This window comes from Anastrepha ludens, chromosome X (genome assembly GCF_028408465.1).
Source record: "Anastrepha ludens isolate Willacy chromosome X, idAnaLude1.1, whole genome shotgun sequence".
Lineage (NCBI taxonomy): Eukaryota > Metazoa > Arthropoda > Insecta > Diptera > Tephritidae > Anastrepha > Anastrepha ludens.
In genome coordinates this window covers 43099775-43109803 of record NC_071503.1, presented here as the reverse complement: position 1 = coordinate 43109803, position 10029 = coordinate 43099775, and positions in this window count along the sequence as shown.

The following is a 10029-nucleotide window of genomic DNA, read 5'->3' as shown; positions in this document are numbered from 1 at the left end:
TTATTAATAGTAATCGCGAATGCAAGGCGAACAGGAAATTGAAGACGTTTGAATTCAAACGGCATATCCGATGGTATCATTGGTATTCGCGGTATTAAAACGTCTTCACCAGAGTATTTTCCATTCAAAATTGTTGCTTCAATGACGTTATTCATCAATCAGTCGTGGTTGATTTATGTTTCTCAACATAATAATCGGTGCTCCTATTTTCAAGTTTAGCATGTGTGGCGGTAATCCAGGTAAATCAAGGGAATTCAAAAATTCAGTGGGATAATTTACAATATCATCTTGATTTGTAACGGTGTCAACTCATCGATATGTTTTTTCTGGACTTGGTATGTTAGCCAAAATAGCCGCATTCATTTCATTCACATCTTTATTTTTGCCAGCCATGATGGCCCGTTCACTAAGCCAATCATGATTTTTGTAATTTTGAGGCAAATTTGGGAAAATACTTTGAATTAAATGCTCTTTCGTTTGACTTATTTGACAAAAGTTTGGTTGCAAAGTTATTAAGCCAGTTAAATTATCGACAGGAACTTTGCCATTTCCAATATCCAATAATTGCCTTGAAAATTCAGCAGCTGATGGATCATTTTGCATTAGAACACGTACATTTGTAGTTAGTTTGAGTGTTTGAACATGTCTCCACAAATATGATGATTTCAAACATGCAGCCAATTCATCTGCTACAGTTTCTCGAGGAATAACAGACAGTGTTTGTCTAAAATCACCTGCCAGCAGCCCTAAGGCACGACCAAACATTTCATTTTTACTACGTAAATCTCGTAATGTCCTATCAAGCGCTTCCAGTGACTTTTTATGTGCCATCGTAAAAAAACTGACATATCGCACTTGTTACGTTAAAGCGTAACAACTCAAAATCTGAAAATTTTCAGTAGAGACGAGAAACTGTTTCCGTAAATATTAATAATATAGGTATTACAAGGGAAAAAATATGTAATTGCACGAAAATATCATTAAAAACAATATAACGGTTGTTTCATTCTTATTTGTTTAGTAGTTGCGCTAAAATAACAAATTTTTGAGTGGTTACTCTTTTCCTTTTCCTTTTGAGTTGTTACGCTTTAACGTAACAAGTGCGATATATTTGCTTCAACCGTATATTTGTGAGTACCCAAGTAATACGTAAATATATGAATGATATAGGTAATATCTCATATTAGCATAACCTTTCTGCAAAAAATTAAGGAAACGATCACTAATCACGCCGGCAATGATACAATGAATTTTTCACTATAACTGACTTCAGATTAACGTTTATATAATAAGCGTATATGTAAGATTTTAAAATTTTTTTAGAATTTTTTTCTTAATTTTTAATAATAAGTGGTCTTCCTCTTCCTGTAGCTATTCCTTTTCCTCTTCCATCTCCAGCTCCATCTCCTTTCTTTATCCCGGAAACGGGCAGTAAAATTACTTCACTTAAAAGCTTTCATCAACAGCTTCCATCTGATACCCATATTGTACAAACACATCCAAGGGTACCTTGGTACACCTTTTCGGCTATATCTCGAGACCCTGGTCACTCAGAGATCAAAAAAATACTCTGTATTAAAGCACTCATCAGTAGCTTTGATTTGATACCCACAATGTAAAAACACATCCTAGGTTTACCCGGGTCCTCGTTTTGGCCTTCAGCAGCGCCACCTGGTGGCGAGTGGAATCAATAAGCATATTATACGAACCTTCACCGTGGAAAAATATATATACATATATACCAAATTTCATAATAATCGCCCCAGACACACACGACCAAAATGTATTCAATTCTAATGAATGCTATGTGCGGTACAAAAAATACGTGCGGCAAATAGCAAAAACACACTCACTTAACCGATGCACCGCACACACACGCGTTATCGGATTTCAACCGAACTTCACAGAAGCCTTTGCTAAAGCAACACCAACAATGAGTGAAACTTTCATTGTGTTCCTTACACGCCTTGCTGAGATTACCACGGACAAACGCACACTTTTTTTCGGCTTAATTTTTATATATATAATATAGATACCTATAGACTAGCACTTAAGGCTTTTTGTATGTACACATTCATCTTTGCCTTGTTGTGGTTTGTTAAAAGCAATTTTGCATCTTCTATCCAGCTTTCTGCTTGTATGTTATCTATTCGCCAAATGACATCGTGTTTACTAAACAAGTTCTTTAAATCTCTAATCCAGAAGACTTCTTTCTTTATAACAATTTTGGACTGATAATGTGGTAGCCGATTTTCTGAGTACATAAATAATATTCTGTGCATATACTTAAGGAACAGCTCTAAAGTAAACAAATGATTTTCTAGCATGCCGTATTCCAAAAAAAGTATGTATGTAGGCATATGTGATGGTAACTTCAGAATTCGCTTTACAAAATACTTTTGCAATATATCAACTTCTTTAAACCACCCAAAACCTCACACCTGTGCTGCGTATGATTGCATTGAACGGCAAACTGCAAGAAAAAGTATCCATTTAACTTCAATTGAAATTTCTTTCCTTTTTAAAAGACAAGTCCACGAAGCATTAATACCATTTTCTGCTGCAGCTGTTCTGTTTTCAACATGTTTTTTTAAATTCATCTGAGGTGTTCTTTCCACTCCTAAGTAAGTGTAACGAGGCACAGTCTGTATTTCTTTCTTACTATAATATCACTTCTCCTCTTTACTAAGTTTCCCATCTTTTCTGACCACCAGTATTTGAAACTTCGAGCGTTTAACCGCCAAGGTTCCATAGGTTGCAGTAGCTTTCAAGGTTTTTAATCAGCTATTGTTGTTGTTGTTTTAACAGTAATAGAAGCCCCGTCAGTGTAGGGTATATCACCGGTCGTCTTCGTCATCTAAAGGTAGTCTCATGAAACATGCTGTTACGACAGGTTGTGTCCAGAAGGAGAGGGGTGATAGATGAGTATGTTTTTAAGGGCAAGGTGGTTAGTATCGTGCGGGGTGCACGGGGAAGCTGGAGCTCTTCATCTGCTATAGGTGGTGGTTGGACTCCGATTACGGCATTCAGTGGACGGGAGGTTAAGAAGGTGGTGACGGTATCCCAGTGAATGTCGTTTAATGTCTATCTAAACACTGTGGTCCCGTAAATTTCTATCAGTTTTGTCCTGGATCTCGTCGGCGTAGTTTAAAAGGTGCATAGGAGGCGGTTCTGGCTTAAGCAGATATCTGCAAGAGTGAAACCTGCGGTAGCATCCTAATAGGAACTGCTTGCTGAGCAGTTTGTTGTGCTGAGTGCTGAATGGCAATATTTTGGCATGTCAATAGCTTTATCCAATGCGTGTCACTAGTTCCAGGTGACCAGACAGGCGCAGCATAGTTTAGAACCGGCCGGCACAGGTCACACTCAAAATTTTGGGATTGTTTAATAGGGTGTCCCAAAAAAATTAAAGTGTTTTTTTTAACGCATACCCTCTTATTTTGTTTGAATGGTCTCAAAACATCTAAAAATAAAGTTTCGTCTATTTAGAATCACGCCAACCCGTGCCGAGTTGCGCGGAAACCTAACGGTACTTGTATAGTACGGCGCGCGCGAACTGTCGGATTGATTGCGTGTAATTACTTGTTTGTTTTATTAGTAATCGCAGGTTTTTCGTGTAGTCAACATGTCAGTGGAGTTACGAAGTTCCAAAAAGGAGATATTTTTAATAGGGGGCGTAAAACATCAAATTACCGGTTCTAAACTTCCCTCTAACGGGCAAGTACTGACAGTTTTGTTCTATAATATTCGTGAAGTGAACTTAAGTGTCCATGAAAGTGCAAATCTCACAATTCGTGAGTGTATTATTTATTGGGAAAAGGCACGTATACCGACCAGATCAATATCTAACTGTGTTAAGAAACTAGTTAACTTGAACCAAGTTTGGAGAGAATTGCAAAAAAATGCGAAAAAAAACTCAAGAAGTGTTTGAACAGCGTCAAGCTTAAACAATTTGCACATGCCAATGCTCTTCAAACGATTAAAATAAATGAAGATAAGATCTTCTTGCAGCGCCAAAGAGAACCAGGTCGGCCCGGTCACTTAGCCGGAGTGGACAAAAAACTAACAAAAAAAGAGGAAAGGACGCGCCTTAGAATCATCGGGGAGGAAAAGCGACGTGCTAAAAATGTTTCATCCTTAGCACCATCAACATCAACTTGCGAACCACCACTAGAAAAGTCATCTTCTGATCCTGAAATAATAGAATTAGAAGAAAATAGGCCCAGCGCAAGAGAAGCCTCCTCTCAGCCCGATAAAACTTCTATGCGGAAGAATATCATAACTCCCAAGTTAGTTGCCGCATTAGACAGGTGTCAGTTAAGTGTGAGGGATTCTGTCTTTATAATTGAAGCTACTATTGAGGCTCTGGGGCACAATACGGATGAATTCCCTATAAGCAAGTCCTCTATCCATACAGTTCGTACGGAAATGCGAAAAGAACGGGCTGAAGCTATAAAAATTGATTTTCAAAACAAGGTCCCGGACACGGTAACTGTCCACTGGGACGGGAAACTGTTGCCAGCTGTAGATTCACGTAAAAGTAAAGAAGAACGCCTACCGGTAGTTATTACGTACGATAATAAAGAACAAATTATTGCTGTTCCTAAATTGGATAGCTCGACAGGAAGAGAACAGGCAGACGCAGTTTGGGATGCTATTACGAACTGGAACCTTGAAGACAAAGCGCAGATTCTCTGTTGTGATACTACTGCTTCTAACACAGGCCGCATAAATGGAGCATGTGTGCTTCTCGAACAAAAACTTGGTAGAGAAGTGCTTATTTTTGCTTGCCGTCGTCACGTTTACGAATTAGTACTTAAAGGCGTGTTTGAAGCGAAAATCAGTCAAGTAACTACAAGCCCAGACATCCCATTATTCAAGAAATTCCGAGAAAACTGGAAAAATATCGATCCCGAGAAAAAACAAAGCTGTACAGAAAAGCTATCTTGTTTTAATGTTTCGGAAATTGACATTGAATTCTACAAAATTGAATTAACCAAAGAAATCGTTAGAGATGACTATCGCGAATTAATTGAGCTTTCAATTATATTTCTTGGCGGAGATTCAGAGAAGAAATATAAGATTCGGCCTCCAGGTGCTATGCACCAGGCTCGATGGATGGCGAGAGCCATTTATTCATTAAAAATATCGTTACTTAGCTCTCGATTCAGAATTTCAAACAAGGATAAAGCAGCTCTGTTGGACGTATATCTGTTCATCGTGACATCCTACGTAAACCTGGCTCCAATGTATTTTAGCAGTAAAGGCGCCGTATCAGGATTTGTGTTTTTTGAAGGCCATGAAAAATTACGAAACATTTCAAAATGCTTTGCAGAAGTTTTGCCAGCATTTGTGGTATTTGACAGATGAAGTATCTATTCTGGCTTTATTTGATGATGATGTCGATCTAGAAACTAAAGTAAAAATGATTGCTAACTTAACTAGAGAAAACCCAACAGCCCACAATAAACGTTACATTGCATCCAAAGAAGAACTCTGTGGCCCACTTTTTGGTACGTTAATTAAGCTTTGATTTTGTTCTATGACTAAGTTTGCTAATAGGTATAATTGATAACTGATCTATCTGTTTTAATTTCAGAAAGAAGCATTGATGACTTCGTCTCTGTCAAAAGCAAGTTCTTGTTTAATCGACTCCAGATTGACGACAGTTTTCTGAACAAGTGCCCCTCTTCGTGGTCAAATGATGATTCTTTTCTACAGGCTAAAAAGAAGCTGCTAGGACTGAAAGCAGTTAATGATACCGCAGAAAGAGCGGTTAAGTTAATGCAAGACTTCCATGGTTTGATCACTGTTCAAGAGGAGCAAAAACAATTTTTATTACGTTGCGTACAAGAACACAGACAGGTATATCCCTACTGTAAAAAGCAAACTTTGAAAAGAAAATTCGATGATTAATGTCCTTTTATAATAAAAAGAAAATAAATACGAAATATGTGTTTTATTTTTATGTATTTAATTAATCTAAAAATTCAATTAAACTTTTCTCTATTGTGAGCCTATAGCTTTCATACTAACTTTTAAACTTAAAGTTTGACATCAAGTCGGCACGGGTTAATGACATCCGATCTCAATAATATTTTATATTTAAGTTTTTAGAGTCAAATGGAAAAAAATAAAGGGTATGCGTATTGAAAATCCGAAAAAAAAAATTCCCCCTTGTAGCCTGGGACACCCTATTGTTTAATGTCGGGATTGGTGTGTCATCGACTTTTACCTTGAGGGGCAGTTTGAGCTCCTTTGTCCAGGTGGCAAAGAGTGTCGCCGTGGGCTTAGTGGGGGAAAGTTGGAGATTCCTCGCAGTGAAAAAGCGAAAAAGGTCGGTGAGGTAGTCGTTCACTTTGGAGCACAGGCCATCAAGGTCACTGCCCGACGCCATTATCGTGCAGTCGTCAGCGTATGAGACCAGGGAAACTCCCTCTGGTGATTGGGGGAGTTTCGATATGTAGAGGTTGAACAGCGAGGGGAAAAGGACACCACATTGCGGTACACCTGGATTTATCTTCCTTAGATTTGATGTTTGATCTCGAAAAATCAGTGACGAACGACGACCGCTCAGGTAGTTGAGGGACCACCTCTTCAGACCTGGCGGGAGTGTCGGCTAATAAATATCATCTAGTAGCGTGGAATGTCTGACTGTGTCGAAAGTCTTCTTCAGGTCCAACGCTACTAGGACAGTTCTCCCGCAGGGGTGGGTTTGGTTAAGCCAGCGGTTTATCTGGCCGTTTATGGCGGTGAGTGCAGTGGTGCGCTATGCACTCGTCCGAAAGCATGCTGATGTGGGGCTGGGGCCAGGTGTTTCGTGAAGAGTAGGAGTAGAAGGGCTTCAAGTGTCTTCTCTACTGGGGAAAGGAGAGTTATCGGAAGATAAAATTCCCCTTGACTGGTGGGTTTCAGTAGTGGAACCACTCTCCCTGCTTTCCACTTATCAGAGATGATAAGAGTGGTCAAGGACTGATTGAAGACCATTGTGAGATATTCTACTCCCTCTGGCCTCAGGTGCTTCAACATCAGCGCGTTCAGTCCTTCAGGGTCAATGGCTTTTGAAGATTTTGATGTGTTAGTTGCCCCCTGAGCCTCATAACTGGAAAAGTAAGTGCTGCATTGTTGTTCGTCAGTTTGTGCAGCCTTCTGGTGGCACGACGCTTGGTTCTCTCGACCGGAGGATGCAGTGTAAAAAATCGGCGTCGGGTCGGACAGGGACCTAACGGTGGACCAGAGCTTACTCACTCCAGTGAGAGGTTGCAGGTCTTCAGATGCTGAGCCCAGTTGGTCCGCTTATGTTTATCTACCAGTTGCCGGATCTCTGAATTGAGATCCCTTGTGCGGGGATCCCCGGGATCGACCTGGCGTAGGTGGTCACTCTCGTTTGCTAAGCTGGCTGCTTCGGCTGGGAAATTACGACGAATGTCCTTGAGCATTCCAGCAGGGATGAAGCGAGCTGCAGCAGCTGTGAGCGCCTTGCGGAATGCGCGTTCGCCTGCGCGCACATCGGTGGGAATGGGAAGAGCGGCGAAGGTGTCTTCAGTGAATTCCGCGAAACCGGCCCAATTAGCTTTTTTAAAGTTAAAATAGGACCGGTGGTTCGCGGAAAAGAAGTCGGCAGGTCTCCCAATCGGGACGCTAATGGGCAAGTAGTCTGATGCTAGCGATGGCATAGGTCTAGCTATTGTTATGTCAAGCGAGGTGCTGCAATTATCCACTACCCTGGTAGGGGCGTAGTAGCCGTTGAGGCATCAGACGCCTGCTGGCGGGAGCAGTGCGCGGTCACATACCGTGGGACCTCTCCCTATGTGTCTTAAGGCCTGAACAAGTCTTAAGCTGTCTCCACCCGTTGTACTTATTGCATCTAACCGAGGTGGAATTCGGGTGGAGCCGTTAATGGCATACGCAGCAGTAGAATACCTCTGGCCTAGGGTTGGACTCAATATCAGCTCTGAGGAGAAGTATTTGGAGTAAGGTTGCTGGAGGAGTTGCTCCTGTGACGCTAGGGGTGGGGTGATACACTGTTCACTAGACAGGGGTAGTTTATTGGGGCGGCAGGACTTGGTCGGGAAAAACCCGAGTCATTCCGGTAACGTAGAACCGGCTGCCAATGGGAATCATCTCTTGTAGTTTGCCTGGGTGATCCGCTAACAAAATGATGCCATCTGCATACGTAAGTAGTCTAATATTTTTCCCTTCTATGATAAACCTCCTTCTAAGCTTTCATGTAAGTCGTTTATGTAAAGAGCAAATATGTAGTATTGGCGACAATAACCATCGCTGCTTGACGCCTGAGTTTGTTTTGAATGTATCTGAATTGGTATACGGTTTTAAGTTTACCAGAACTCACACGAATTCGTTTGTCAAACGTTAAATTCAGAAACATAGAAATAAACACATGCCTTCAGCCAGCAGTCGGTCAATTGTCAATTTGATTTCCTACAAAAGCAAAAAACTGTGCAGAGTCGATATACTTAAGAAAGAATTCACTGCAATGAGCTCTATTAAAAGTTTCACCACATCGCACCCGCGGCTAGACTTCATTTTTGACAATTGACACTATTCGTTGCCCGTGAACCTTTCTATATCATAAACGCTCTCTGTCCCTTGTCTTGTTTGATTTATTTTGTCGTGCGCGATTACCTTATGTTTTACTTATGACTCACAGTGTGCCACAATCACTAAAATTTTGGCATACGGGCTTATATATGCGATCGGTCGGGTGAAAAGAAGAGGAAAGAAGAACACCTCTAGTCATAGCGAATTGAATACCTTAGGTAGCACCATTAAAAGCCAGTTACTTTATTTTACGCGATTTTGACAAGTCTGACGTCAGCTCCCTTCCCAATATAAAAAAGTAGGAGAAATTACATGTTTGTGAAAATTCAGTGAATTACTTGGTAGAAGTGTGATTTGTGAAATTTAAACTATTCAAACTAATGAAAACGAAGTGCCTTGTGTTAAATTGTGAAACCACAAATTATGATAATATAAGGCCTCCAAATGCAGTTTGATTGCGTTTTTATGCGCAAGACGCCATGGCTAGAAAGTGTGTGTGTGTGCGTATTATTTCTTGTGTTTGATTGTTTCTATTACTTTAGCCTATTCTTCTTATTCACAAACAAATAATTACCTTTCCTTTTGTTTGCTTATACTTGACCCCTACGATACAGCGAATTCGGAAAAGGCAATATATTTCTCTATCATTTTTGAGCTGTAGAGGCGAGCACAGAACGAACGGAGTGCGTTGTCGACTTCTGTTTCTCTAAGAATGATATTATATTTATTTGACGAGAAAGTAGGAGAAATTATATGTATGTTTGTGAAAATTCAGTGAATTGTAGTACTGTGATTTCTGAGATTTAAACTAATCAAACTAATGAGAATGAAGTGCCGTGTGCCAATTTGTGAAAGCAAATATTATTGTAAAGCCTTCAACAGAGAACGTTAACGTATAGAGAAGTCTCAATGACAGGAACGTATGGAATTTTCAGGGGCTCGTTTTGCGCGCGTGGTACACCACAGCCACATTTTTCACCAAAAATTAACAGTAAGGGGCTGAATTATGTAAATTTAGCGTCAGTCGATAAGAATTTGTTGGTGATTAGAAGCAAAGAATGTCAGGTAGCTTTTTAATATGAGCTATATATAATATAGGTTGGCCAAAAAGTCTTGCGATATTTTTATTGAATTTTCAATTGTTCATAAAATTGGTTATAATAATGCGATTTAAGTCAAATATGCGCCGTTTTGTTCGATGACGAGTTCCCAACGAGATGCCAACTTCATAATGCCCCTCTTATAGAAGCTCGCTTCCCTATTGTCAAAAAACTCGGAGAGCCAATTTTCACAGGACTCTCTTGAGGACAACTTCCGACTACCAAGCTCGTTCGCCATGGGCAGAAATAGGTGGTAATCACTTGTTGCGAGATCCGGACTATACGGTGGATGCAAAAGAACCTCCCATCCGAGCTCCCGGAGCTTCTGGCGCGTCACCAAAATGTGTGTGGCCTGGCGTTGTCCTGA